The following is a 25,952-nucleotide window of genomic DNA, read 5'->3' as shown; positions in this document are numbered from 1 at the left end:
GAGGTGACATAGGCGCGAATACGGGAAGCTTGCAGCCCCTCGCTGCCTGCAGACACCGAGCAGCCACACTAGGTGGGCGGCCTAAGCCGTCGGCGAAATGTGCTCACTCGCTTGGGCGCGACGTCAAGCTCTAAATAAGGCTGTCACTAGCGTGAGCGTTGCGTGAGCGTCGTGTAAAGTCGGAAAAGTCGTCTGCATGGGTGAGTGCCATGTTTGGGGAGCGTTTCGTAGTTTGCGCAGTGCAATGGAGACGCGGAAACTTGTTGTGGCCCAGTCTTTTGCAGTTGGACGACAAGAGTGGTACACAGTAGTAAAGTGCGAGGCAGTGAGTTGGCATGAACAGTCGAGTGCACAATGGGGCTTCAGATGTGCTTGTTACCTCAGGTGCTGTGTGATTGTCGACATGGAGTGAAAACAGAGCAACTTGTGACTGCCCCTTCAATTTAAGACGTTAAAAACGGACGGAATTTGCAGTCGTAATACCAGAGCATCGAAACTACTTGGAACTCTTGTGTATATGAACGCGTCCGCGCCTTTGTACTCTGTTCCCTTCAGCCCTGCAAACCAACCAACCATCGTGTCCGTGCACATAAGAGTAGTAAAGAATGGAGAACAGCGCAGTTTGGTTGTGCTTGGGGGCGTAGCTCAGTTGGTAGAGCGTTCGCTTTGCATGTGAAAGGTCCCGGGTTCAAGCCCCGGCGCCTCCATGTTTTGTGGTCAGTTCGTGGCAAGTGTTGGTCGCGGCGAGCCTAAAGGCACGCAAGATGTTGCAAAGCCAGCGTCACAGACTCGTATACTGACGTAAGGAGAGCAAGACGTAAATGTGAGGACCGGCTGTTGTCGAGGTGTCATCGAGTGCAAATCTGCCTTAGGTAAAACGGCCTAACCTCAGTGAAGTCTAGAGAGTGAACAACACTTTCGTCTACCTCAGAGCGTTGGCCGAACGCTATTTTCGACGTCGTGCGTGCCACTTTGATTTTGGCCGACTACGATTCGATACAGAATCCAGGAAACCTGAAAGACACCCTCACAGACACATTGAGAGTAGTGTTTGTCTGCGGAATAATTGGAGTGCAAGGGTCTGTGCAATTGATATGGCTGTATGTAGCGCAGTTCGTCAGCAGGGGGCGTAGCTCAGATGGTAGAGCGCTCGCTTAGCATGCGAGAGGTACTGGGATCGATACCCAGCGCCTCCAGAATTTTTAACACACCAACATGCGCACACTGCCATGCAAGTGGAATAATTCACAGCCAGAAAATGTGTCAAGGCAGATACGAGCGAACGATTAGCAGCCACAATTGGCAAGCGTGCTGTAATGCGCAGGAAGTACCCTCCTCCCACCACTACACTTAATTTAGAAACAGTACACGTGTTCCCATAAGATTCTCAAACGTATGTCGGAAAGATCAGCCTTGCGCCGAATTCACAAAAATCCCACTGCACATTCCAATTCTTTACGTGCAGTCGGCTGCTACTGGTGTTGCTAGTTGTGACTGCTGATGACAGATGCCGTAGCAATCAATTCATGGAGTGAGTTGTATGTTTTGCGATACTCTGTCTCTGACAAGCAAGCAGAGGTGACATAGGCGCGAATACGGGAAGCTTGCAGCCCCTCGCTGCCTGCAGACACCGAGCAGCCACACTAGGTGGGCGGCCTAAGCCGTCGGCGAAATGTGCTCACTCGCTTGGGCGCGACGTCAAGCTCTAAATAAGGCTGTCACTAGCGTGAGCGTTGCGTGAGCGTCGTGTAAAGTCGGAAAAGTCGTCTGCATGGGTGAGTGCCATGTTTGGGGAGCGTTTCGTAGTTTGCGCAGTGCAATGGAGACGCGGAAACTTGTTGTGGCCCAGTCTTTTGCAGTTGGACGACAAGAGTGGTACACAGTAGTAAAGTGCGAGGCAGTGAGTTGGCATGAACAGTCGAGTGCACAATGGGGCTTCAGATGTGCTTGTTACCTCAGGTGCTGTGTGATTGTCGACATGGAGTGAAAACAGAGCAACTTGTGACTGCCCCTTCAATTTAAGACGTTAAAAACGGACGGAATTTGCAGTCGTAATACCAGAGCATCGAAACTACTTGGAACTCTTGTGTATATGAACGCGTCCGCGCCTTTGTACTCTGTTCCCTTCAGCCCTGCAAACCAACCAACCATCGTGTCCGTGCACATAAGAGTAGTAAAGAATGGAGAACAGCGCAGTTTGGTTGTGCTTGGGGGCGTAGCTCAGTTGGTAGAGCGTTCGCTTTGCATGTGAAAGGTCCCGGGTTCAAGCCCCGGCGCCTCCATGTTTTGTGGTCAGTTCGTGGCAAGTGTTGGTCGCGGCGAGCCTAAAGGCACGCAAGATGTTGCAAAGCCAGCGTCACAGACTCGTATACTGACGTAAGGAGAGCAAGACGTAAATGTGAGGACCGGCTGTTGTCGAGGTGTCATCGAGTGCAAATCTGCCTTAGGTAAAACGGCCTAACCTCAGTGAAGTCTAGAGAGTGAACAACACTTTCGTCTACCTCAGAGCGTTGGCCGAACGCTATTTTCGACGTCGTGCGTGCCACTTTGATTTTGGCCGACTACGATTCGATACAGAATCCAGGAAACCTGAAAGACACCCTCACAGACACATTGAGAGTAGTGTTTGTCTGCGGAATAATTGGAGTGCAAGGGTCTGTGCAATTGATATGGCTGTATGTAGCGCAGTTCGTCAGCAGGGGGCGTAGCTCAGATGGTAGAGCGCTCGCTTAGCATGCGAGAGGTACTGGGATCGATACCCAGCGCCTCCAGAATTTTTAACACACCAACATGCGCACACTGCCATGCAAGTGGAATAATTCACAGCCAGAAAATGTGTCAAGGCAGATACGAGCGAACGATTAGCAGCCACAATTGGCAAGCGTGCTGTAATGCGCAGGAAGTACCCTCCTCCCACCACTACACTTAATTTAGAAACAGTACACGTGTTCCCATAAGATTCTCAAACGTATGTCGGAAAGATCAGCCTTGCGCCGAATTCACAAAAATCCCACTGCACATTCCAATTCTTTACGTGCAGTCGGCTGCTACTGGTGTTGCTAGTTGTGACTGCTGATGACAGATGCCGTAGCAATCAATTCATGGAGTGAGTTGTATGTTTTGCGATACTCTGTCTCTGACAAGCAAGCAGAGGTGACATAGGCGCGAATACGGGAAGCTTGCAGCCCCTCGCTGCCTGCAGACACCGAGCAGCCACACTAGGTGGGCGGCCTAAGCCGTCGGCGAAATGTGCTCACTCGCTTGGGCGCGACGTCAAGCTCTAAATAAGGCTGTCACTAGCGTGAGCGTCGTGTAAAGTCGGAAAAGTCGTCTGCATGGGTGAGTGCCATGTTTGGGGAGCGTTTCGTAGTTTGCGCAGTGCAATGGAGACGCGGAAACTTGTTGTGGCCCAGTCTTTTGCAGTTGGACGACAAGAGTGGTACACAGTAGTAAAGTGCGAGGCAGTGAGTTGGCATGAACAGTCGAGTGCACAATGGGGCTTCAGATGTGCTTGTTACCTCAGGTGCTGTGTGATTGTCGACATGGAGTGAAAACAGAGCAACTTGTGACTGCCCCTTCAATTTAAGACGTTAAAAACGGACGGAATTTGCAGTCGTAATACCAGAGCATCGAAACTACTTGGAACTCTTGTGTATATGAACGCGTCCGCGCCTTTGTACTCTGTTCCCTTCAGCCCTGCAAACCAACCAACCATCGTGTCCGTGCACATAAGAGTAGTAAAGAATGGAGAACAGCGCAGTTTGGTTGTGCTTGGGGGCGTAGCTCAGTTGGTAGAGCGTTCGCTTTGCATGTGAAAGGTCCCGGGTTCAAGCCCCGGCGCCTCCATGTTTTGTGGTCAGTTCGTGGCAAGTGTTGGTCGCGGCGAGCCTAAAGGCACGCAAGATGTTGCAAAGCCAGCGTCACAGACTCGTATACTGACGTAAGGAGAGCAAGACGTAAATGTGAGGACCGGCTGTTGTCGAGGTGTCATCGAGTGCAAATCTGCCTTAGGTAAAACGGCCTAACCTCAGTGAAGTCTAGAGAGTGAACAACACTTTCGTCTACCTCAGAGCGTTGGCCGAACGCTATTTTCGACGTCGTGCGTGCCACTTTGATTTTGGCCGACTACGATTCGATACAGAATCCAGGAAACCTGAAAGACACCCTCACAGACACATTGAGAGTAGTGTTTGTCTGCGGAATAATTGGAGTGCAAGGGTCTGTGCAATTGATATGGCTGTATGTAGCGCAGTTCGTCAGCAGGGGGCGTAGCTCAGATGGTAGAGCGCTCGCTTAGCATGCGAGAGGTACTGGGATCGATACCCAGCGCCTCCAGAATTTTTAACACACCAACATGCGCACACTGCCATGCAAGTGGAATAATTCACAGCCAGAAAATGTGTCAAGGCAGATACGAGCGAACGATTAGCAGCCACAATTGGCAAGCGTGCTGTAATGCGCAGGAAGTACCCTCCTCCCACCACTACACTTAATTTAGAAACAGTACACGTGTTCCCATAAGATTCTCAAACGTATGTCGGAAAGATCAGCCTTGCGCCGAATTCACAAAAATCCCACTGCACATTCCAATTCTTTACGTGCAGTCGGCTGCTACTGGTGTTGCTAGTTGTGACTGCTGATGACAGATGCCGTAGCAATCAATTCATGGAGTGAGTTGTATGTTTTGCGATACTCTGTCTCTGACAAGCAAGCAGAGGTGACATAGGCGCGAATACGGGAAGCTTGCAGCCCCTCGCTGCCTGCAGACACCGAGCAGCCACACTAGGTGGGCGGCCTAAGCCGTCGGCGAAATGTGCTCACTCGCTTGGGCGCGACGTCAAGCTCTAAATAAGGCTGTCACTAGCGTGAGCGTTGCGTGAGCGTCGTGTAAAGTCGGAAAAGTCGTCTGCATGGGTGAGTGCCATGTTTGGGGAGCGTTTCGTAGTTTGCGCAGTGCAATGGAGACGCGGAAACTTGTTGTGGCCCAGTCTTTTGCAGTTGGACGACAAGAGTGGTACACAGTAGTAAAGTGCGAGGCAGTGAGTTGGCATGAACAGTCGAGTGCACAATGGGGCTTCAGATGTGCTTGTTACCTCAGGTGCTGTGTGATTGTCGACATGGAGTGAAAACAGAGCAACTTGTGACTGCCCCTTCAATTTAAGACGTTAAAAACGGACGGAATTTGCAGTCGTAATACCAGAGCATCGAAACTACTTGGAACTCTTGTGTATATGAACGCGTCCGCGCCTTTGTACTCTGTTCCCTTCAGCCCTGCAAACCAACCAACCATCGTGTCCGTGCACATAAGAGTAGTAAAGAATGGAGAACAGCGCAGTTTGGTTGTGCTTGGGGGCGTAGCTCAGTTGGTAGAGCGTTCGCTTTGCATGTGAAAGGTCCCGGGTTCAAGCCCCGGCGCCTCCATGTTTTGTGGTCAGTTCGTGGCAAGTGTTGGTCGCGGCGAGCCTAAAGGCACGCAAGATGTTGCAAAGCCAGCGTCACAGACTCGTATACTGACGTAAGGAGAGCAAGACGTAAATGTGAGGACCGGCTGTTGTCGAGGTGTCATCGAGTGCAAATCTGCCTTAGGTAAAACGGCCTAACCTCAGTGAAGTCTAGAGAGTGAACAACACTTTCGTCTACCTCAGAGCGTTGGCCGAACGCTATTTTCGACGTCGTGCGTGCCACTTTGATTTTGGCCGACTACGATTCGATACAGAATCCAGGAAACCTGAAAGACACCCTCACAGACACATTGAGAGTAGTGTTTGTCTGCGGAATAATTGGAGTGCAAGGGTCTGTGCAATTGATATGGCTGTATGTAGCGCAGTTCGTCAGCAGGGGGCGTAGCTCAGATGGTAGAGCGCTCGCTTAGCATGCGAGAGGTACTGGGATCGATACCCAGCGCCTCCAGAATTTTTAACACACCAACATGCGCACACTGCCATGCAAGTGGAATAATTCACAGCCAGAAAATGTGTCAAGGCAGATACGAGCGAACGATTAGCAGCCACAATTGGCAAGCGTGCTGTAATGCGCAGGAAGTACCCTCCTCCCACCACTACACTTAATTTAGAAACAGTACACGTGTTCCCATAAGATTCTCAAACGTATGTCGGAAAGATCAGCCTTGCGCCGAATTCACAAAAATCCCACTGCACATTCCAATTCTTTACGTGCAGTCGGCTGCTACTGGTGTTGCTAGTTGTGACTGCTGATGACAGATGCCGTAGCAATCAATTCATGGAGTGAGTTGTATGTTTTGCGATACTCTGTCTCTGACAAGCAAGCAGAGGTGACATAGGCGCGAATACGGGAAGCTTGCAGCCCCTCGCTGCCTGCAGACACCGAGCAGCCACACTAGGTGGGCGGCCTAAGCCGTCGGCGAAATGTGCTCACTCGCTTGGGCGCGACGTCAAGCTCTAAATAAGGCTGTCACTAGCGTGAGCGTTGCGTGAGCGTCGTGTAAAGTCGGAAAAGTCGTCTGCATGGGTGAGTGCCATGTTTGGGGAGCGTTTCGTAGTTTGCGCAGTGCAATGGAGACGCGGAAACTTGTTGTGGCCCAGTCTTTTGCAGTTGGACGACAAGAGTGGTACACAGTAGTAAAGTGCGAGGCAGTGAGTTGGCATGAACAGTCGAGTGCACAATGGGGCTTCAGATGTGCTTGTTACCTCAGGTGCTGTGTGATTGTCGACATGGAGTGAAAACAGAGCAACTTGTGACTGCCCCTTCAATTTAAGACGTTAAAAACGGACGGAATTTGCAGTCGTAATACCAGAGCATCGAAACTACTTGGAACTCTTGTGTATATGAACGCGTCCGCGCCTTTGTACTCTGTTCCCTTCAGCCCTGCAAACCAACCAACCATCGTGTCCGTGCACATAAGAGTAGTAAAGAATGGAGAACAGCGCAGTTTGGTTGTGCTTGGGGGCGTAGCTCAGTTGGTAGAGCGTTCGCTTTGCATGTGAAAGGTCCCGGGTTCAAGCCCCGGCGCCTCCATGTTTTGTGGTCAGTTCGTGGCAAGTGTTGGTCGCGGCGAGCCTAAAGGCACGCAAGATGTTGCAAAGCCAGCGTCACAGACTCGTATACTGACGTAAGGAGAGCAAGACGTAAATGTGAGGACCGGCTGTTGTCGAGGTGTCATCGAGTGCAAATCTGCCTTAGGTAAAACGGCCTAACCTCAGTGAAGTCTAGAGAGTGAACAACACTTTCGTCTACCTCAGAGCGTTGGCCGAACGCTATTTTCGACGTCGTGCGTGCCACTTTGATTTTGGCCGACTACGATTCGATACAGAATCCAGGAAACCTGAAAGACACCCTCACAGACACATTGAGAGTAGTGTTTGTCTGCGGAATAATTGGAGTGCAAGGGTCTGTGCAATTGATATGGCTGTATGTAGCGCAGTTCGTCAGCAGGGGGCGTAGCTCAGATGGTAGAGCGCTCGCTTAGCATGCGAGAGGTACTGGGATCGATACCCAGCGCCTCCAGAATTTTTAACACACCAACATGCGCACACTGCCATGCAAGTGGAATAATTCACAGCCAGAAAATGTGTCAAGGCAGATACGAGCGAACGATTAGCAGCCACAATTGGCAAGCGTGCTGTAATGCGCAGGAAGTACCCTCCTCCCACCACTACACTTAATTTAGAAACAGTACACGTGTTCCCATAAGATTCTCAAACGTATGTCGGAAAGATCAGCCTTGCGCCGAATTCACAAAAATCCCACTGCACATTCCAATTCTTTACGTGCAGTCGGCTGCTACTGGTGTTGCTAGTTGTGACTGCTGATGACAGATGCCGTAGCAATCAATTCATGGAGTGAGTTGTATGTTTTGCGATACTCTGTCTCTGACAAGCAAGCAGAGGTGACATAGGCGCGAATACGGGAAGCTTGCAGCCCCTCGCTGCCTGCAGACACCGAGCAGCCACACTAGGTGGGCGGCCTAAGCCGTCGGCGAAATGTGCTCACTCGCTTGGGCGCGACGTCAAGCTCTAAATAAGGCTGTCACTAGCGTGAGCGTCGTGTAAAGTCGGAAAAGTCGTCTGCATGGGTGAGTGCCATGTTTGGGGAGCGTTTCGTAGTTTGCGCAGTGCAATGGAGACGCGGAAACTTGTTGTGGCCCAGTCTTTTGCAGTTGGACGACAAGAGTGGTACACAGTAGTAAAGTGCGAGGCAGTGAGTTGGCATGAACAGTCGAGTGCACAATGGGGCTTCAGATGTGCTTGTTACCTCAGGTGCTGTGTGATTGTCGACATGGAGTGAAAACAGAGCAACTTGTGACTGCCCCTTCAATTTAAGACGTTAAAAACGGACGGAATTTGCAGTCGTAATACCAGAGCATCGAAACTACTTGGAACTCTTGTGTATATGAACGCGTCCGCGCCTTTGTACTCTGTTCCCTTCAGCCCTGCAAACCAACCAACCATCGTGTCCGTGCACATAAGAGTAGTAAAGAATGGAGAACAGCGCAGTTTGGTTGTGCTTGGGGGCGTAGCTCAGTTGGTAGAGCGTTCGCTTTGCATGTGAAAGGTCCCGGGTTCAAGCCCCGGCGCCTCCATGTTTTGTGGTCAGTTCGTGGCAAGTGTTGGTCGCGGCGAGCCTAAAGGCACGCAAGATGTTGCAAAGCCAGCGTCACAGACTCGTATACTGACGTAAGGAGAGCAAGACGTAAATGTGAGGACCGGCTGTTGTCGAGGTGTCATCGAGTGCAAATCTGCCTTAGGTAAAACGGCCTAACCTCAGTGAAGTCTAGAGAGTGAACAACACTTTCGTCTACCTCAGAGCGTTGGCCGAACGCTATTTTCGACGTCGTGCGTGCCACTTTGATTTTGGCCGACTACGATTCGATACAGAATCCAGGAAACCTGAAAGACACCCTCACAGACACATTGAGAGTAGTGTTTGTCTGCGGAATAATTGGAGTGCAAGGGTCTGTGCAATTGATATGGCTGTATGTAGCGCAGTTCGTCAGCAGGGGGCGTAGCTCAGATGGTAGAGCGCTCGCTTAGCATGCGAGAGGTACTGGGATCGATACCCAGCGCCTCCAGAATTTTTAACACACCAACATGCGCACACTGCCATGCAAGTGGAATAATTCACAGCCAGAAAATGTGTCAAGGCAGATACGAGCGAACGATTAGCAGCCACAATTGGCAAGCGTGCTGTAATGCGCAGGAAGTACCCTCCTCCCACCACTACACTTAATTTAGAAACAGTACACGTGTTCCCATAAGATTCTCAAACGTATGTCGGAAAGATCAGCCTTGCGCCGAATTCACAAAAATCCCACTGCACATTCCAATTCTTTACGTGCAGTCGGCTGCTACTGGTGTTGCTAGTTGTGACTGCTGATGACAGATGCCGTAGCAATCAATTCATGGAGTGAGTTGTATGTTTTGCGATACTCTGTCTCTGACAAGCAAGCAGAGGTGACATAGGCGCGAATACGGGAAGCTTGCAGCCCCTCGCTGCCTGCAGACACCGAGCAGCCACACTAGGTGGGCGGCCTAAGCCGTCGGCGAAATGTGCTCACTCGCTTGGGCGCGACGTCAAGCTCTAAATAAGGCTGTCACTAGCGTGAGCGTCGTGTAAAGTCGGAAAAGTCGTCTGCATGGGTGAGTGCCATGTTTGGGGAGCGTTTCGTAGTTTGCGCAGTGCAATGGAGACGCGGAAACTTGTTGTGGCCCAGTCTTTTGCAGTTGGACGACAAGAGTGGTACACAGTAGTAAAGTGCGAGGCAGTGAGTTGGCATGAACAGTCGAGTGCACAATGGGGCTTCAGATGTGCTTGTTACCTCAGGTGCTGTGTGATTGTCGACATGGAGTGAAAACAGAGCAACTTGTGACTGCCCCTTCAATTTAAGACGTTAAAAACGGACGGAATTTGCAGTCGTAATACCAGAGCATCGAAACTACTTGGAACTCTTGTGTATATGAACGCGTCCGCGCCTTTGTACTCTGTTCCCTTCAGCCCTGCAAACCAACCAACCATCGTGTCCGTGCACATAAGAGTAGTAAAGAATGGAGAACAGCGCAGTTTGGTTGTGCTTGGGGGCGTAGCTCAGTTGGTAGAGCGTTCGCTTTGCATGTGAAAGGTCCCGGGTTCAAGCCCCGGCGCCTCCATGTTTTGTGGTCAGTTCGTGGCAAGTGTTGGTCGCGGCGAGCCTAAAGGCACGCAAGATGTTGCAAAGCCAGCGTCACAGACTCGTATACTGACGTAAGGAGAGCAAGACGTAAATGTGAGGACCGGCTGTTGTCGAGGTGTCATCGAGTGCAAATCTGCCTTAGGTAAAACGGCCTAACCTCAGTGAAGTCTAGAGAGTGAACAACACTTTCGTCTACCTCAGAGCGTTGGCCGAACGCTATTTTCGACGTCGTGCGTGCCACTTTGATTTTGGCCGACTACGATTCGATACAGAATCCAGGAAACCTGAAAGACACCCTCACAGACACATTGAGAGTAGTGTTTGTCTGCGGAATAATTGGAGTGCAAGGGTCTGTGCAATTGATATGGCTGTATGTAGCGCAGTTCGTCAGCAGGGGGCGTAGCTCAGATGGTAGAGCGCTCGCTTAGCATGCGAGAGGTACTGGGATCGATACCCAGCGCCTCCAGAATTTTTAACACACCAACATGCGCACACTGCCATGCAAGTGGAATAATTCACAGCCAGAAAATGTGTCAAGGCAGATACGAGCGAACGATTAGCAGCCACAATTGGCAAGCGTGCTGTAATGCGCAGGAAGTACCCTCCTCCCACCACTACACTTAATTTAGAAACAGTACACGTGTTCCCATAAGATTCTCAAACGTATGTCGGAAAGATCAGCCTTGCGCCGAATTCACAAAAATCCCACTGCACATTCCAATTCTTTACGTGCAGTCGGCTGCTACTGGTGTTGCTAGTTGTGACTGCTGATGACAGATGCCGTAGCAATCAATTCATGGAGTGAGTTGTATGTTTTGCGATACTCTGTCTCTGACAAGCAAGCAGAGGTGACATAGGCGCGAATACGGGAAGCTTGCAGCCCCTCGCTGCCTGCAGACACCGAGCAGCCACACTAGGTGGGCGGCCTAAGCCGTCGGCGAAATGTGCTCACTCGCTTGGGCGCGACGTCAAGCTCTAAATAAGGCTGTCACTAGCGTGAGCGTCGTGTAAAGTCGGAAAAGTCGTCTGCATGGGTGAGTGCCATGTTTGGGGAGCGTTTCGTAGTTTGCGCAGTGCAATGGAGACGCGGAAACTTGTTGTGGCCCAGTCTTTTGCAGTTGGACGACAAGAGTGGTACACAGTAGTAAAGTGCGAGGCAGTGAGTTGGCATGAACAGTCGAGTGCACAATGGGGCTTCAGATGTGCTTGTTACCTCAGGTGCTGTGTGATTGTCGACATGGAGTGAAAACAGAGCAACTTGTGACTGCCCCTTCAATTTAAGACGTTAAAAACGGACGGAATTTGCAGTCGTAATACCAGAGCATCGAAACTACTTGGAACTCTTGTGTATATGAACGCGTCCGCGCCTTTGTACTCTGTTCCCTTCAGCCCTGCAAACCAACCAACCATCGTGTCCGTGCACATAAGAGTAGTAAAGAATGGAGAACAGCGCAGTTTGGTTGTGCTTGGGGGCGTAGCTCAGTTGGTAGAGCGTTCGCTTTGCATGTGAAAGGTCCCGGGTTCAAGCCCCGGCGCCTCCATGTTTTGTGGTCAGTTCGTGGCAAGTGTTGGTCGCGGCGAGCCTAAAGGCACGCAAGATGTTGCAAAGCCAGCGTCACAGACTCGTATACTGACGTAAGGAGAGCAAGACGTAAATGTGAGGACCGGCTGTTGTCGAGGTGTCATCGAGTGCAAATCTGCCTTAGGTAAAACGGCCTAACCTCAGTGAAGTCTAGAGAGTGAACAACACTTTCGTCTACCTCAGAGCGTTGGCCGAACGCTATTTTCGACGTCGTGCGTGCCACTTTGATTTTGGCCGACTACGATTCGATACAGAATCCAGGAAACCTGAAAGACACCCTCACAGACACATTGAGAGTAGTGTTTGTCTGCGGAATAATTGGAGTGCAAGGGTCTGTGCAATTGATATGGCTGTATGTAGCGCAGTTCGTCAGCAGGGGGCGTAGCTCAGATGGTAGAGCGCTCGCTTAGCATGCGAGAGGTACTGGGATCGATACCCAGCGCCTCCAGAATTTTTAACACACCAACATGCGCACACTGCCATGCAAGTGGAATAATTCACAGCCAGAAAATGTGTCAAGGCAGATACGAGCGAACGATTAGCAGCCACAATTGGCAAGCGTGCTGTAATGCGCAGGAAGTACCCTCCTCCCACCACTACACTTAATTTAGAAACAGTACACGTGTTCCCATAAGATTCTCAAACGTATGTCGGAAAGATCAGCCTTGCGCCGAATTCACAAAAATCCCACTGCACATTCCAATTCTTTACGTGCAGTCGGCTGCTACTGGTGTTGCTAGTTGTGACTGCTGATGACAGATGCCGTAGCAATCAATTCATGGAGTGAGTTGTATGTTTTGCGATACTCTGTCTCTGACAAGCAAGCAGAGGTGACATAGGCGCGAATACGGGAAGCTTGCAGCCCCTCGCTGCCTGCAGACACCGAGCAGCCACACTAGGTGGGCGGCCTAAGCCGTCGGCGAAATGTGCTCACTCGCTTGGGCGCGACGTCAAGCTCTAAATAAGGCTGTCACTAGCGTGAGCGTTGCGTGAGCGTCGTGTAAAGTCGGAAAAGTCGTCTGCATGGGTGAGTGCCATGTTTGGGGAGCGTTTCGTAGTTTGCGCAGTGCAATGGAGACGCGGAAACTTGTTGTGGCCCAGTCTTTTGCAGTTGGACGACAAGAGTGGTACACAGTAGTAAAGTGCTAGGCAGTGAGTTGGCATGAACAGTCGAGTGCACAATGGGGCTTCAGATGTGCTTGTTACCTCAGGTGCTGTGTGATTGTCGACATGGAGTGAAAACAGAGCAACTTGTGACTGCCCCTTCAATTTAAGACGTTAAAAACGGACGGAATTTGCAGTCGTAATACCAGAGCATCGAAACTACTTGGAACTCTTGTGTATATGAACGCGTCCGCGCCTTTGTACTCTGTTCCCTTCAGCCCTGCAAACCAACCAACCATCGTGTCCGTGCACATAAGAGTAGTAAAGAATGGAGAACAGCGCAGTTTGGTTGTGCTTGGGGGCGTAGCTCAGTTGGTAGAGCGTTCGCTTTGCATGTGAAAGGTCCCGGGTTCAAGCCCCGGCGCCTCCATGTTTTGTGGTCAGTTCGTGGCAAGTGTTGGTCGCGGCGAGCCTAAAGGCACGCAAGATGTTGCAAAGCCAGCGTCACAGACTCGTATACTGACGTAAGGAGAGCAAGACGTAAATGTGAGGACCGGCTGTTGTCGAGGTGTCATCGAGTGCAAATCTGCCTTAGGTAAAACGGCCTAACCTCAGTGAAGTCTAGAGAGTGAACAACACTTTCGTCTACCTCAGAGCGTTGGCCGAACGCTATTTTCGACGTCGTGCGTGCCACTTTGATTTTGGCCGACTACGATTCGATACAGAATCCAGGAAACCTGAAAGACACCCTCACAGACACATTGAGAGTAGTGTTTGTCTGCGGAATAATTGGAGTGCAAGGGTCTGTGCAATTGATATGGCTGTATGTAGCGCAGTTCGTCAGCAGGGGGCGTAGCTCAGATGGTAGAGCGCTCGCTTAGCATGCGAGAGGTACTGGGATCGATACCCAGCGCCTCCAGAATTTTTAACACACCAACATGCGCACACTGCCATGCAAGTGGAATAATTCACAGCCAGAAAATGTGTCAAGGCAGATACGAGCGAACGATTAGCAGCCACAATTGGCAAGCGTGCTGTAATGCGCAGGAAGTACCCTCCTCCCACCACTACACTTAATTTAGAAACAGTACACGTGTTCCCATAAGATTCTCAAACGTATGTCGGAAAGATCAGCCTTGCGCCGAATTCACAAAAATCCCACTGCACATTCCAATTCTTTACGTGCAGTCGGCTGCTACTGGTGTTGCTAGTTGTGACTGCTGATGACAGATGCCGTAGCAATCAATTCATGGAGTGAGTTGTATGTTTTGCGATACTCTGTCTCTGACAAGCAAGCAGAGGTGACATAGGCGCGAATACGGGAAGCTTGCAGCCCCTCGCTGCCTGCAGACACCGAGCAGCCACACTAGGTGGGCGGCCTAAGCCGTCGGCGAAATGTGCTCACTCGCTTGGGCGCGACGTCAAGCTCTAAATAAGGCTGTCACTAGCGTGAGCGTCGTGTAAAGTCGGAAAAGTCGTCTGCATGGGTGAGTGCCATGTTTGGGGAGCGTTTCGTAGTTTGCGCAGTGCAATGGAGACGCGGAAACTTGTTGTGGCCCAGTCTTTTGCAGTTGGACGACAAGAGTGGTACACAGTAGTAAAGTGCGAGGCAGTGAGTTGGCATGAACAGTCGAGTGCACAATGGGGCTTCAGATGTGCTTGTTACCTCAGGTGCTGTGTGATTGTCGACATGGAGTGAAAACAGAGCAACTTGTGACTGCCCCTTCAATTTAAGACGTTAAAAACGGACGGAATTTGCAGTCGTAATACCAGAGCATCGAAACTACTTGGAACTCTTGTGTATATGAACGCGTCCGCGCCTTTGTACTCTGTTCCCTTCAGCCCTGCAAACCAACCAACCATCGTGTCCGTGCACATAAGAGTAGTAAAGAATGGAGAACAGCGCAGTTTGGTTGTGCTTGGGGGCGTAGCTCAGTTGGTAGAGCGTTCGCTTTGCATGTGAAAGGTCCCGGGTTCAAGCCCCGGCGCCTCCATGTTTTGTGGTCAGTTCGTGGCAAGTGTTGGTCGCGGCGAGCCTAAAGGCACGCAAGATGTTGCAAAGCCAGCGTCACAGACTCGTATACTGACGTAAGGAGAGCAAGACGTAAATGTGAGGACCGGCTGTTGTCGAGGTGTCATCGAGTGCAAATCTGCCTTAGGTAAAACGGCCTAACCTCAGTGAAGTCTAGAGAGTGAACAACACTTTCGTCTACCTCAGAGCGTTGGCCGAACGCTATTTTCGACGTCGTGCGTGCCACTTTGATTTTGGCCGACTACGATTCGATACAGAATCCAGGAAACCTGAAAGACACCCTCACAGACACATTGAGAGTAGTGTTTGTCTGCGGAATAATTGGAGTGCAAGGGTCTGTGCAATTGATATGGCTGTATGTAGCGCAGTTCGTCAGCAGGGGGCGTAGCTCAGATGGTAGAGCGCTCGCTTAGCATGCGAGAGGTACTGGGATCGATACCCAGCGCCTCCAGAATTTTTAACACACCAACATGCGCACACTGCCATGCAAGTGGAATAATTCACAGCCAGAAAATGTGTCAAGGCAGATACGAGCGAACGATTAGCAGCCACAATTGGCAAGCGTGCTGTAATGCGCAGGAAGTACCCTCCTCCCACCACTACACTTAATTTAGAAACAGTACACGTGTTCCCATAAGATTCTCAAACGTATGTCGGAAAGATCAGCCTTGCGCCGAATTCACAAAAATCCCACTGCACATTCCAATTCTTTACGTGCAGTCGGCTGCTACTGGTGTTGCTAGTTGTGACTGCTGATGACAGATGCCGTAGCAATCAATTCATGGAGTGAGTTGTATGTTTTGCGATACTCTGTCTCTGACAAGCAAGCAGAGGTGACATAGGCGCGAATACGGGAAGCTTGCAGCCCCTCGCTGCCTGCAGACACCGAGCAGCCACACTAGGTGGGCGGCCTAAGCCGTCGGCGAAATGTGCTCACTCGCTTGGGCGCGACGTCAAGCTCTAAATAAGGCTGTCACTAGCGTGAGCGTTGCGTGAGCGTCGTGTAAAGTCGGAAAAGTCGTCTGCATGGGTGAGTGCCATGTTTGGGGAGCGTTTCGTAGTTTGCGCAGTGCAATGGAGACGCGGAAACTTGTTGTGGCCCAGTCTTTTGCAGTTGGACGACAAGAGTGGTACACAGTAGTAAAGTGCTAGGCAGTGAGTTGGCATGAACAGTCGAGTGCACAATGGGGCTTCAGATGTGCTTGTTACCTCAGGTGCTGTGTGATTGTCGACATGGAGTGAAAACAGAGCAACTTGTGACTGCCCCTTCAATTTAAGACGTTAAAAACGGACGGAATTTGCAGTCGTAATACCAGAGCATCGAAACTACTTGGAACTCTTGTGTATATGAACGCGTCCGCGCCTTTGTACTCTGTTCCCTTCAGCCCTGCAAACCAACCAACCATCGTGTCCGTGCACATAAGAGTAGTAAAGAATGGAGAACAGCGCAGTTTGGTTGTGCTTGGGGGCGTAGCTCAGTTGGTAGAGCGTTCGCTTTGCATGTGAAAGGTCCCGGGTTCAAGCCCCGGCGCCTCCATGTTTTGTGGTCAGTTCGTGGCAAGTGTTGGTCGCGGCGAGCCTAAAGGCACGCAAGATGTTGCAAAGCCAGCGTCACAGACTCGTATACTGACGTAAGGAGAGCAAGACGTAAATGTGAGGACCGGCTGTTGTCGAGGTGTCATCGAGTGCAAATCTGCCTTAGGTAAAACGGCCTAACCTCAGTGAAGTCTAGAGAGTGAACAACACTTTCGTCTACCTCAGAGCGTTGGCCGAACGCTATTTTCGACGTCGTGCGTGCCACTTTGATTTTGGCCGACTACGATTCGATACAGAATCCAGGAAACCTGAAAGACACCCTCACAGACACATTGAGAGTAGTGTTTGTCTGCGGAATAATTGGAGTGCAAGGGTCTGTGCAATTGATATGGCTGTATGTAGCGCAGTTCGTCAGCAGGGGGCGTAGCTCAGATGGTAGAGCGCTCGCTTAGCATGCGAGAGGTACTGGGATCGATACCCAGCGCCTCCAGAATTTTTAACACACCAACATGCGCACACTGCCATGCAAGTGGAATAATTCACAGCCAGAAAATGTGTCAAGGCAGATACGAGCGAACGATTAGCAGCCACAATTGGCAAGCGTGCTGTAATGCGCAGGAAGTACCCTCCTCCCACCACTACACTTAATTTAGAAACAGTACACGTGTTCCCATAAGATTCTCAAACGTATGTCGGAAAGATCAGCCTTGCGCCGAATTCACAAAAATCCCACTGCACATTCCAATTCTTTACGTGCAGTCGGCTGCTACTGGTGTTGCTAGTTGTGACTGCTGATGACAGATGCCGTAGCAATCAATTCATGGAGTGAGTTGTATGTTTTGCGATACTCTGTCTCTGACAAGCAAGCAGAGGTGACATAGGCGCGAATACGGGAAGCTTGCAGCCCCTCGCTGCCTGCAGACACCGAGCAGCCACACTAGGTGGGCGGCCTAAGCCGTCGGCGAAATGTGCTCACTCGCTTGGGCGCGACGTCAAGCTCTAAATAAGGCTGTCACTAGCGTGAGCGTTGCGTGAGCGTCGTGTAAAGTCGGAAAAGTCGTCTGCATGGGTGAGTGCCATGTTTGGGGAGCGTTTCGTAGTTTGCGCAGTGCAATGGAGACGCGGAAACTTGTTGTGGCCCAGTCTTTTGCAGTTGGACGACAAGAGTGGTACACAGTAGTAAAGTGCGAGGCAGTGAGTTGGCATGAACAGTCGAGTGCACAATGGGGCTTCAGATGTGCTTGTTACCTCAGGTGCTGTGTGATTGTCGACATGGAGTGAAAACAGAGCAACTTGTGACTGCCCCTTCAATTTAAGACGTTAAAAACGGACGGAATTTGCAGTCGTAATACCAGAGCATCGAAACTACTTGGAACTCTTGTGTATATGAACGCGTCCGCGCCTTTGTACTCTGTTCCCTTCAGCCCTGCAAACCAACCAACCATCGTGTCCGTGCACATAAGAGTAGTAAAGAATGGAGAACAGCGCAGTTTGGTTGTGCTTGGGGGCGTAGCTCAGTTGGTAGAGCGTTCGCTTTGCATGTGAAAGGTCCCGGGTTCAAGCCCCGGCGCCTCCATGTTTTGTGGTCAGTTCGTGGCAAGTGTTGGTCGCGGCGAGCCTAAAGGCACGCAAGATGTTGCAAAGCCAGCGTCACAGACTCGTATACTGACGTAAGGAGAGCAAGACGTAAATGTGAGGACCGGCTGTTGTCGAGGTGTCATCGAGTGCAAATCTGCCTTAGGTAAAACGGCCTAACCTCAGTGAAGTCTAGAGAGTGAACAACACTTTCGTCTACCTCAGAGCGTTGGCCGAACGCTATTTTCGACGTCGTGCGTGCCACTTTGATTTTGGCCGACTACGATTCGATACAGAATCCAGGAAACCTGAAAGACACCCTCACAGACACATTGAGAGTAGTGTTTGTCTGCGGAATAATTGGAGTGCAAGGGTCTGTGCAATTGATATGGCTGTATGTAGCGCAGTTCGTCAGCAGGGGGCGTAGCTCAGATGGTAGAGCGCTCGCTTAGCATGCGAGAGGTACTGGGATCGATACCCAGCGCCTCCAGAATTTTTAACACACCAACATGCGCACACTGCCATGCAAGTGGAATAATTCACAGCCAGAAAATGTGTCAAGGCAGATACGAGCGAACGATTAGCAGCCACAATTGGCAAGCGTGCTGTAATGCGCAGGAAGTACCCTCCTCCCACCACTACACTTAATTTAGAAACAGTACACGTGTTCCCATAAGATTCTCAAACGTATGTCGGAAAGATCAGCCTTGCGCCGAATTCACAAAAATCCCACTGCACATTCCAATTCTTTACGTGCAGTCGGCTGCTACTGGTGTTGCTAGTTGTGACTGCTGATGACAGATGCCGTAGCAATCAATTCATGGAGTGAGTTGTATGTTTTGCGATACTCTGTCTCTGACAAGCAAGCAGAGGTGACATAGGCGCGAATACGGGAAGCTTGCAGCCCCTCGCTGCCTGCAGACACCGAGCAGCCACACTAGGTGGGCGGCCTAAGCCGTCGGCGAAATGTGCTCACTCGCTTGGGCGCGACGTCAAGCTCTAAATAAGGCTGTCACTAGCGTGAGCGTTGCGTGAGCGTCGTGTAAAGTCGGAAAAGTCGTCTGCATGGGTGAGTGCCATGTTTGGGGAGCGTTTCGTAGTTTGCGCAGTGCAATGGAGACGCGGAAACTTGTTGTGGCCCAGTCTTTTGCAGTTGGACGACAAGAGTGGTACACAGTAGTAAAGTGCGAGGCAGTGAGTTGGCATGAACAGTCGAGTGCACAATGGGGCTTCAGATGTGCTTGTTACCTCAGGTGCTGTGTGATTGTCGACATGGAGTGAAAACAGAGCAACTTGTGACTGCCCCTTCAATTTAAGACGTTAAAAACGGACGGAATTTGCAGTCGTAATACCAGAGCATCGAAACTACTTGGAACTCTTGTGTATATGAACGCGTCCGCGCCTTTGTACTCTGTTCCCTTCAGCCCTGCAAACCAACCAACCATCGTGTCCGTGCACATAAGAGTAGTAAAGAATGGAGAACAGCGCAGTTTGGTTGTGCTTGGGGGCGTAGCTCAGTTGGTAGAGCGTTCGCTTTGCATGTGAAAGGTCCCGGGTTCAAGCCCCGGCGCCTCCATGTTTTGTGGTCAGTTCGTGGCAAGTGTTGGTCGCGGCGAGCCTAAAGGCACGCAAGATGTTGCAAAGCCAGCGTCACAGACTCGTATACTGACGTAAGGAGAGCAAGACGTAAATGTGAGGACCGGCTGTTGTCGAGGTGTCATCGAGTGCAAATCTGCCTTAGGTAAAACGGCCTAACCTCAGTGAAGTCTAGAGAGTGAACAACACTTTCGTCTACCTCAGAGCGTTGGCCGAACGCTATTTTCGACGTCGTGCGTGCCACTTTGATTTTGGCCGACTACGATTCGATACAGAATCCAGGAAACCTGAAAGACACCCTCACAGACACATTGAGAGTAGTGTTTGTCTGCGGAATAATTGGAGTGCAAGGGTCTGTGCAATTGATATGGCTGTATGTAGCGCAGTTCGTCAGCAGGGGGCGTAGCTCAGATGGTAGAGCGCTCGCTTAGCATGCGAGAGGTACTGGGATCGATACCCAGCGCCTCCAGAATTTTTAACACACCAACATGCGCACACTGCCATGCAAGTGGAATAATTCACAGCCAGAAAATGTGTCAAGGCAGATACGAGCGAACGATTAGCAGCCACAATTGGCAAGCGTGCTGTAATGCGCAGGAAGTACCCTCCTCCCACCACTACACTTAATTTAGAAACAGTACACGTGTTCCCATAAGATTCTCAAACGTATGTCGGAAAGATCAGCCTTGCGCCGAATTCACAAAAATCCCACTGCACATTCCAATTCTTTACGTGCAGTCGGCTGCTACTGGTGTTGCTAGTTGTGACTGCTGATGACAGATGCCGTAGCAATCAATTCATGGAGTGAGTTGTATGTTTTGCGATACTCTGTCTCTGACAAGCAAGCAGAGGTGACATAGGCGCGAATACGGGAAGCTTGCAGCCCCTCGCTGCCTGCAGACACCGAGCAGCCACACTAGGTGGGCGGCCTAAGCCGTCGGCGAAATGTGCTCACTCGCTTGGGCGCGACGTCAAGCTCTAAATAAGGCTGTCACTAGCGTGAGCGTTGCGTGAGCGTCGTGTAAAGTCGGAAAAGTCGTCTGCATGGGTGAGTGCCATGTTTGGGGAGCGTTTCGTAGTTTGCGCAGTGCAATGGAGACGCGGAAACTTGTTGTGGCCCAGTCTTTTGCAGTTGGACGACAAGAGTGGTACACAGTAGTAAAGTGCGAGGCAGTGAGTTGGCATGAACAGTCGAGTGCACAATGGGGCTTCAGATGTGCTTGTTACCTCAGGTGCTGTGTGATTGTCGACATGGAGTGAAAACAGAGCAACTTGTGACTGCCCCTTCAATTTAAGACGTTAAAAACGGACGGAATTTGCAGTCGTAATACCAGAGCATCGAAACTACTTGGAACTCTTGTGTATATGAACGCGTCCGCGCCTTTGTACTCTGTTCCCTTCAGCCCTGCAAACCAACCAACCATCGTGTCCGTGCACATAAGAGTAGTAAAGAATGGAGAACAGCGCAGTTTGGTTGTGCTTGGGGGCGTAGCTCAGTTGGTAGAGCGTTCGCTTTGCATGTGAAAGGTCCCGGGTTCAAGCCCCGGCGCCTCCATGTTTTGTGGTCAGTTCGTGGCAAGTGTTGGTCGCGGCGAGCCTAAAGGCACGCAAGATGTTGCAAAGCCAGCGTCACAGACTCGTATACTGACGTAAGGAGAGCAAGACGTAAATGTGAGGACCGGCTGTTGTCGAGGTGTCATCGAGTGCAAATCTGCCTTAGGTAAAACGGCCTAACCTCAGTGAAGTCTAGAGAGTGAACAACACTTTCGTCTACCTCAGAGCGTTGGCCGAACGCTATTTTCGACGTCGTGCGTGCCACTTTGATTTTGGCCGACTACGATTCGATACAGAATCCAGGAAACCTGAAAGACACCCTCACAGACACATTGAGAGTAGTGTTTGTCTGCGGAATAATTGGAGTGCAAGGGTCTGTGCAATTGATATGGCTGTATGTAGCGCAGTTCGTCAGCAGGGGGCGTAGCTCAGATGGTAGAGCGCTCGCTTAGCATGCGAGAGGTACTGGGATCGATACCCAGCGCCTCCAGAATTTTTAACACACCAACATGCGCACACTGCCATGCAAGTGGAATAATTCACAGCCAGAAAATGTGTCAAGGCAGATACGAGCGAACGATTAGCAGCCACAATTGGCAAGCGTGCTGTAATGCGCAGGAAGTACCCTCCTCCCACCACTACACTTAATTTAGAAACAGTACACGTGTTCCCATAAGATTCTCAAACGTATGTCGGAAAGATCAGCCTTGCGCCGAATTCACAAAAATCCCACTGCACATTCCAATTCTTTACGTGCAGTCGGCTGCTACTGGTGTTGCTAGTTGTGACTGCTGATGACAGATGCCGTAGCAATCAATTCATGGAGTGAGTTGTATGTTTTGCGATACTCTGTCTCTGACAAGCAAGCAGAGGTGACATAGGCGCGAATACGGGAAGCTTGCAGCCCCTCGCTGCCTGCAGACACCGAGCAGCCACACTAGGTGGGCGGCCTAAGCCGTCGGCGAAATGTGCTCACTCGCTTGGGCGCGACGTCAAGCTCTAAATAAGGCTGTCACTAGCGTGAGCGTTGCGTGAGCGTCGTGTAAAGTCGGAAAAGTCGTCTGCATGGGTGAGTGCCATGTTTGGGGAGCGTTTCGTAGTTTGCGCAGTGCAATGGAGACGCGGAAACTTGTTGTGGCCCAGTCTTTTGCAGTTGGACGACAAGAGTGGTACACAGTAGTAAAGTGCGAGGCAGTGAGTTGGCATGAACAGTCGAGTGCACAATGGGGCTTCAGATGTGCTTGTTACCTCAGGTGCTGTGTGATTGTCGACATGGAGTGAAAACAGAGCAACTTGTGACTGCCCCTTCAATTTAAGACGTTAAAAACGGACGGAATTTGCAGTCGTAATACCAGAGCATCGAAACTACTTGGAACTCTTGTGTATATGAACGCGTCCGCGCCTTTGTACTCTGTTCCCTTCAGCCCTGCAAACCAACCAACCATCGTGTCCGTGCACATAAGAGTAGTAAAGAATGGAGAACAGCGCAGTTTGGTTGTGCTTGGGGGCGTAGCTCAGTTGGTAGAGCGTTCGCTTTGCATGTGAAAGGTCCCGGGTTCAAGCCCCGGCGCCTCCATGTTTTGTGGTCAGTTCGTGGCAAGTGTTGGTCGCGGCGAGCCTAAAGGCACGCAAGATGTTGCAAAGCCAGCGTCACAGACTCGTATACTGACGTAAGGAGAGCAAGACGTAAATGTGAGGACCGGCTGTTGTCGAGGTGTCATCGAGTGCAAATCTGCCTTAGGTAAAACGGCCTAACCTCAGTGAAGTCTAGAGAGTGAACAACACTTTCGTCTACCTCAGAGCGTTGGCCGAACGCTATTTTCGACGTCGTGCGTGCCACTTTGATTTTGGCCGACTACGATTCGATACAGAATCCAGGAAACCTGAAAGACACCCTCACAGACACATTGAGAGTAGTGTTTGTCTGCGGAATAATTGGAGTGCAAGGGTCTGTGCAATTGATATGGCTGTATGTAGCGCAGTTCGTCAGCAGGGGGCGTAGCTCAGATGGTAGAGCGCTCGCTTAGCATGCGAGAGGTACTGGGATCGATACCCAGCGCCTCCAGAATTTTTAACACACCAACATGCGCACACTGCCATGCAAGTGGAATAATTCACAGCCAGAAAATGTGTCAAGGCAGATACGAGCGAACGATTAGCAGCCACAATTGGCAAGCGTGCTGTAATGCGCAGGAAGTACCCTCCTCCCACCACTACACTTAATTTAGAAACAGTACACGTGTTCCCATAAGATTCTCAAACGTATGTCGGAAAGATCAGCCTTGCGCCGAATTCACAAAAATCCCACTGCACATTCCAATTCTTTACGTGCAGTCGGCTGCTACTGGTGTTGCTAGTTGTGACTGCTGATGACAGATGCCGTAGCAATCAATTCATGGAGTGAGTTGTATGTTTTGCGATACTCTGTCTCTGACAAGCAAGCAGAGGTGACATAGGCGCGAATACGGGAAGCTTGCAGCCCCTCGCTGCCTGCAGACACCGAGCAGCCACACTAGGTGGGCGGCCTAAGCCGTAGGCGAAATGTGCTCACTCGCTTGGGCGCGACGTCAAGCTCTAAATAAGGCTGTCACTAGCGTGAGCGTTGCGTGAGCGTCGTGTAAAGTCGGAAAAGTCGTCTGCATGGGTGAGTGCCATGTTTGGGGAGCGTTTCGTAGTTTGCGCAGTGCAATGGAGACGCGGAAACTTGTTGTGGCCCAGTCTTTTGCAGTTGGACGACAAGAGTGGTACACAGTAGTAAAGTGCGAGGCAGTGAGTTGGCATGAACAGTCGAGTGCACAATGGGGCTTCAGATGTGCTTGTTACCTCAGGTGCTGTGTGATTGTCGACATGGAGTGAAAACAGAGCAACTTGTGACTGCCCCTTCAATTTAAGACGTTAAAAACGGACGGAATTTGCAGTCGTAATACCAGAGCATCGAAACTACTTGGAACTCTTGTGTATATGAACGCGTCCGCGCCTTTGTACTCTGTTCCCTTCAGCCCTGCAAACCAACCAACCATCGTGTCCGTGCACATAAGAGTAGTAAAGAATGGAGAACAGCGCAGTTTGGTTGTGCTTGGGGGCGTAGCTCAGTTGGTAGAGCGTTCGCTTTGCATGTGAAAGGTCCCGGGTTCAAGCCCCGGCGCCTCCATGTTTTGTGGTCAGTTCGTGGCAAGTGTTGGTCGCGGCGAGCCTAAAGGCACGCAAGATGTTGCAAAGCCAGCGTCACAGACTCGTATACTGACGTAAGGAGAGCAAGACGTAAATGTGAGGACCGGCTGTTGTCGAGGTGTCATCGAGTGCAAATCTGCCTTAGGTAAAACGGCCTAACCTCAGTGAAGTCTAGAGAGTGAACAACACTTTCGTCTACCTCAGAGCGTTGGCCGAACGCTATTTTCGACGTCGTGCGTGCCACTTTGATTTTGGCCGACTACGATTCGATACAGAATCCAGGAAACCTGAAAGACACCCTCACAGACACATTGAGAGTAGTGTTTGTCTGCGGAATAATTGGAGTGCAAGGGTCTGTGCAATTGATATGGCTGTATGTAGCGCAGTTCGTCAGCAGGGGGCGTAGCTCAGATGGTAGAGCGCTCGCTTAGCATGCGAGAGGTACTGGGATCGATACCCAGCGCCTCCAGAATTTTTAACACACCAACATGCGCACACTGCCATGCAAGTGGAATAATTCACAGCCAGAAAATGTGTCAAGGCAGATACGAGCGAACGATTAGCAGCCACAATTGGCAAGCGTGCTGTAATGCGCAGGAAGTACCCTCCTCCCACCACTACACTTAATTTAGAAACAGTACACGTGTTCCCATAAGATTCTCAAACGTATGTCGGAAAGATCAGCCTTGCGCCGAATTCACAAAAATCCCACTGCACATTCCAATTCTTTACGTGCAGTCGGCTGCTACTGGTGTTGCTAGTTGTGACTGCTGATGACAGATGCCGTAGCAATCAATTCATGGAGTGAGTTGTATGTTTTGCGATACTCTGTCTCTGACAAGCAAGCAGAGGTGACATAGGCGCGAATACGGGAAGCTTGCAGCCCCTCGCTGCCTGCAGACACCGAGCAGCCACACTAGGTGGGCGGCCTAAGCCGTAGGCGAAATGTGCTCACTCGCTTGGGCGCGACGTCAAGCTCTAAATAAGGCTGTCACTAGCGTGAGCGTTGCGTGAGCGTCGTGTAAAGTCGGAAAAGTCGTCTGCATGGGTGAGTGCCATGTTTGGGGAGCGTTTCGTAGTTTGCGCAGTGCAATGGAGACGCGGAAACTTGTTGTGGCCCAGTCTTTTGCAGTTGGACGACAAGAGTGGTACACAGTAGTAAAGTGCGAGGCAGTGAGTTGGCATGAACAGTCGAGTGCACAATGGGGCTTCAGATGTGCTTGTTACCTCAGGTGCTGTGTGATTGTCGACATGGAGTGAAAACAGAGCAACTTGTGACTGCCCCTTCAATTTAAGACGTTAAAAACGGACGGAATTTGCAGTCGTAATACCAGAGCATCGAAACTACTTGGAACTCTTGTGTATATGAACGCGTCCGCGCCTTTGTACTCTGTTCCCTTCAGCCCTGCAAACCAACCAACCATCGTGTCCGTGCACATAAGAGTAGTAAAGAATGGAGAACAGCGCAGTTTGGTTGTGCTTGGGGGCGTAGCTCAGTTGGTAGAGCGTTCGCTTTGCATGTGAAAGGTCCCGGGTTCAAGCCCCGGCGCCTCCATGTTTTGTGGTCAGTTCGTGGCAAGTGTTGGTCGCGGCGAGCCTAAAGGCACGCAAGATGTTGCAAAGCCAGCGTCACAGACTCGTATACTGACGTAAGG

At 50.8% G+C, this 25,952-nt stretch overlaps 33 non-coding genes across 33 annotated transcripts; all 33 read left to right on the top strand.

Annotated features, from left to right (window-relative positions):
* Positions 1 to 634: 634 nt before the first annotated feature.
* Positions 635 to 707, top strand: Trnaa-ugc (transfer RNA alanine (anticodon UGC)). The gene has a single exon. It is a non-coding gene; the product is annotated as a tRNA-Ala (tRNA).
* Positions 708 to 1,123: 416 nt separating this feature from the next.
* On the top strand, positions 1,124 to 1,196 carry Trnaa-agc (transfer RNA alanine (anticodon AGC)). Its single transcript has one exon. It is a non-coding gene; the product is annotated as a tRNA-Ala (tRNA).
* Positions 1,197 to 2,209: 1,013 nt separating this feature from the next.
* On the top strand, positions 2,210 to 2,282 carry Trnaa-ugc (transfer RNA alanine (anticodon UGC)). The gene has a single exon. It is a non-coding gene; the product is annotated as a tRNA-Ala (tRNA).
* Positions 2,283 to 2,698: 416 nt separating this feature from the next.
* Trnaa-agc (transfer RNA alanine (anticodon AGC)) lies at positions 2,699 to 2,771 on the top strand. Its single transcript has one exon. It is a non-coding gene; the product is annotated as a tRNA-Ala (tRNA).
* A 1,002-nt stretch (positions 2,772 to 3,773) lies between these two features.
* Positions 3,774 to 3,846, top strand: Trnaa-ugc (transfer RNA alanine (anticodon UGC)). Its single transcript has one exon. It is a non-coding gene; the product is annotated as a tRNA-Ala (tRNA).
* A 416-nt stretch (positions 3,847 to 4,262) lies between these two features.
* Positions 4,263 to 4,335, top strand: Trnaa-agc (transfer RNA alanine (anticodon AGC)). The gene has a single exon. It is a non-coding gene; the product is annotated as a tRNA-Ala (tRNA).
* A 1,013-nt stretch (positions 4,336 to 5,348) lies between these two features.
* Positions 5,349 to 5,421, top strand: Trnaa-ugc (transfer RNA alanine (anticodon UGC)). The gene has a single exon. It is a non-coding gene; the product is annotated as a tRNA-Ala (tRNA).
* Positions 5,422 to 5,837: 416 nt separating this feature from the next.
* Positions 5,838 to 5,910, top strand: Trnaa-agc (transfer RNA alanine (anticodon AGC)). The gene has a single exon. It is a non-coding gene; the product is annotated as a tRNA-Ala (tRNA).
* Positions 5,911 to 6,923: 1,013 nt separating this feature from the next.
* Trnaa-ugc (transfer RNA alanine (anticodon UGC)) lies at positions 6,924 to 6,996 on the top strand. Its single transcript has one exon. It is a non-coding gene; the product is annotated as a tRNA-Ala (tRNA).
* Positions 6,997 to 7,412: 416 nt separating this feature from the next.
* Trnaa-agc (transfer RNA alanine (anticodon AGC)) lies at positions 7,413 to 7,485 on the top strand. The gene has a single exon. It is a non-coding gene; the product is annotated as a tRNA-Ala (tRNA).
* A 1,002-nt stretch (positions 7,486 to 8,487) lies between these two features.
* Positions 8,488 to 8,560, top strand: Trnaa-ugc (transfer RNA alanine (anticodon UGC)). The gene has a single exon. It is a non-coding gene; the product is annotated as a tRNA-Ala (tRNA).
* Positions 8,561 to 8,976: 416 nt separating this feature from the next.
* Trnaa-agc (transfer RNA alanine (anticodon AGC)) lies at positions 8,977 to 9,049 on the top strand. Its single transcript has one exon. It is a non-coding gene; the product is annotated as a tRNA-Ala (tRNA).
* Positions 9,050 to 10,051: 1,002 nt separating this feature from the next.
* On the top strand, positions 10,052 to 10,124 carry Trnaa-ugc (transfer RNA alanine (anticodon UGC)). The gene has a single exon. It is a non-coding gene; the product is annotated as a tRNA-Ala (tRNA).
* A 416-nt stretch (positions 10,125 to 10,540) lies between these two features.
* Trnaa-agc (transfer RNA alanine (anticodon AGC)) lies at positions 10,541 to 10,613 on the top strand. The gene has a single exon. It is a non-coding gene; the product is annotated as a tRNA-Ala (tRNA).
* A 1,002-nt stretch (positions 10,614 to 11,615) lies between these two features.
* Positions 11,616 to 11,688, top strand: Trnaa-ugc (transfer RNA alanine (anticodon UGC)). Its single transcript has one exon. It is a non-coding gene; the product is annotated as a tRNA-Ala (tRNA).
* Positions 11,689 to 12,104: 416 nt separating this feature from the next.
* Positions 12,105 to 12,177, top strand: Trnaa-agc (transfer RNA alanine (anticodon AGC)). Its single transcript has one exon. It is a non-coding gene; the product is annotated as a tRNA-Ala (tRNA).
* A 1,013-nt stretch (positions 12,178 to 13,190) lies between these two features.
* Trnaa-ugc (transfer RNA alanine (anticodon UGC)) lies at positions 13,191 to 13,263 on the top strand. Its single transcript has one exon. It is a non-coding gene; the product is annotated as a tRNA-Ala (tRNA).
* A 416-nt stretch (positions 13,264 to 13,679) lies between these two features.
* Trnaa-agc (transfer RNA alanine (anticodon AGC)) lies at positions 13,680 to 13,752 on the top strand. Its single transcript has one exon. It is a non-coding gene; the product is annotated as a tRNA-Ala (tRNA).
* Positions 13,753 to 14,754: 1,002 nt separating this feature from the next.
* Positions 14,755 to 14,827, top strand: Trnaa-ugc (transfer RNA alanine (anticodon UGC)). Its single transcript has one exon. It is a non-coding gene; the product is annotated as a tRNA-Ala (tRNA).
* A 416-nt stretch (positions 14,828 to 15,243) lies between these two features.
* Trnaa-agc (transfer RNA alanine (anticodon AGC)) lies at positions 15,244 to 15,316 on the top strand. The gene has a single exon. It is a non-coding gene; the product is annotated as a tRNA-Ala (tRNA).
* A 1,013-nt stretch (positions 15,317 to 16,329) lies between these two features.
* Positions 16,330 to 16,402, top strand: Trnaa-ugc (transfer RNA alanine (anticodon UGC)). The gene has a single exon. It is a non-coding gene; the product is annotated as a tRNA-Ala (tRNA).
* A 416-nt stretch (positions 16,403 to 16,818) lies between these two features.
* Positions 16,819 to 16,891, top strand: Trnaa-agc (transfer RNA alanine (anticodon AGC)). Its single transcript has one exon. It is a non-coding gene; the product is annotated as a tRNA-Ala (tRNA).
* Positions 16,892 to 17,904: 1,013 nt separating this feature from the next.
* Positions 17,905 to 17,977, top strand: Trnaa-ugc (transfer RNA alanine (anticodon UGC)). The gene has a single exon. It is a non-coding gene; the product is annotated as a tRNA-Ala (tRNA).
* A 416-nt stretch (positions 17,978 to 18,393) lies between these two features.
* Trnaa-agc (transfer RNA alanine (anticodon AGC)) lies at positions 18,394 to 18,466 on the top strand. Its single transcript has one exon. It is a non-coding gene; the product is annotated as a tRNA-Ala (tRNA).
* A 1,013-nt stretch (positions 18,467 to 19,479) lies between these two features.
* Positions 19,480 to 19,552, top strand: Trnaa-ugc (transfer RNA alanine (anticodon UGC)). The gene has a single exon. It is a non-coding gene; the product is annotated as a tRNA-Ala (tRNA).
* A 416-nt stretch (positions 19,553 to 19,968) lies between these two features.
* Trnaa-agc (transfer RNA alanine (anticodon AGC)) lies at positions 19,969 to 20,041 on the top strand. The gene has a single exon. It is a non-coding gene; the product is annotated as a tRNA-Ala (tRNA).
* Positions 20,042 to 21,054: 1,013 nt separating this feature from the next.
* Positions 21,055 to 21,127, top strand: Trnaa-ugc (transfer RNA alanine (anticodon UGC)). Its single transcript has one exon. It is a non-coding gene; the product is annotated as a tRNA-Ala (tRNA).
* A 416-nt stretch (positions 21,128 to 21,543) lies between these two features.
* On the top strand, positions 21,544 to 21,616 carry Trnaa-agc (transfer RNA alanine (anticodon AGC)). Its single transcript has one exon. It is a non-coding gene; the product is annotated as a tRNA-Ala (tRNA).
* Positions 21,617 to 22,629: 1,013 nt separating this feature from the next.
* Trnaa-ugc (transfer RNA alanine (anticodon UGC)) lies at positions 22,630 to 22,702 on the top strand. Its single transcript has one exon. It is a non-coding gene; the product is annotated as a tRNA-Ala (tRNA).
* Positions 22,703 to 23,118: 416 nt separating this feature from the next.
* On the top strand, positions 23,119 to 23,191 carry Trnaa-agc (transfer RNA alanine (anticodon AGC)). The gene has a single exon. It is a non-coding gene; the product is annotated as a tRNA-Ala (tRNA).
* A 1,013-nt stretch (positions 23,192 to 24,204) lies between these two features.
* On the top strand, positions 24,205 to 24,277 carry Trnaa-ugc (transfer RNA alanine (anticodon UGC)). The gene has a single exon. It is a non-coding gene; the product is annotated as a tRNA-Ala (tRNA).
* A 416-nt stretch (positions 24,278 to 24,693) lies between these two features.
* On the top strand, positions 24,694 to 24,766 carry Trnaa-agc (transfer RNA alanine (anticodon AGC)). Its single transcript has one exon. It is a non-coding gene; the product is annotated as a tRNA-Ala (tRNA).
* A 1,013-nt stretch (positions 24,767 to 25,779) lies between these two features.
* Trnaa-ugc (transfer RNA alanine (anticodon UGC)) lies at positions 25,780 to 25,852 on the top strand. Its single transcript has one exon. It is a non-coding gene; the product is annotated as a tRNA-Ala (tRNA).
* The last annotated feature ends 100 nt before the right edge of the window (positions 25,853 to 25,952 follow it).

The sequence above is a fragment of the Schistocerca serialis genome, unplaced genomic scaffold (genome assembly GCF_023864345.2).
Source record: "Schistocerca serialis cubense isolate TAMUIC-IGC-003099 unplaced genomic scaffold, iqSchSeri2.2 HiC_scaffold_428, whole genome shotgun sequence".
NCBI lineage: Eukaryota > Metazoa > Arthropoda > Insecta > Orthoptera > Acrididae > Schistocerca > Schistocerca serialis.
Note: the sequence above shows the minus strand (reverse complement) of the source record. Positions and strands in the feature narration are given on the sequence as shown.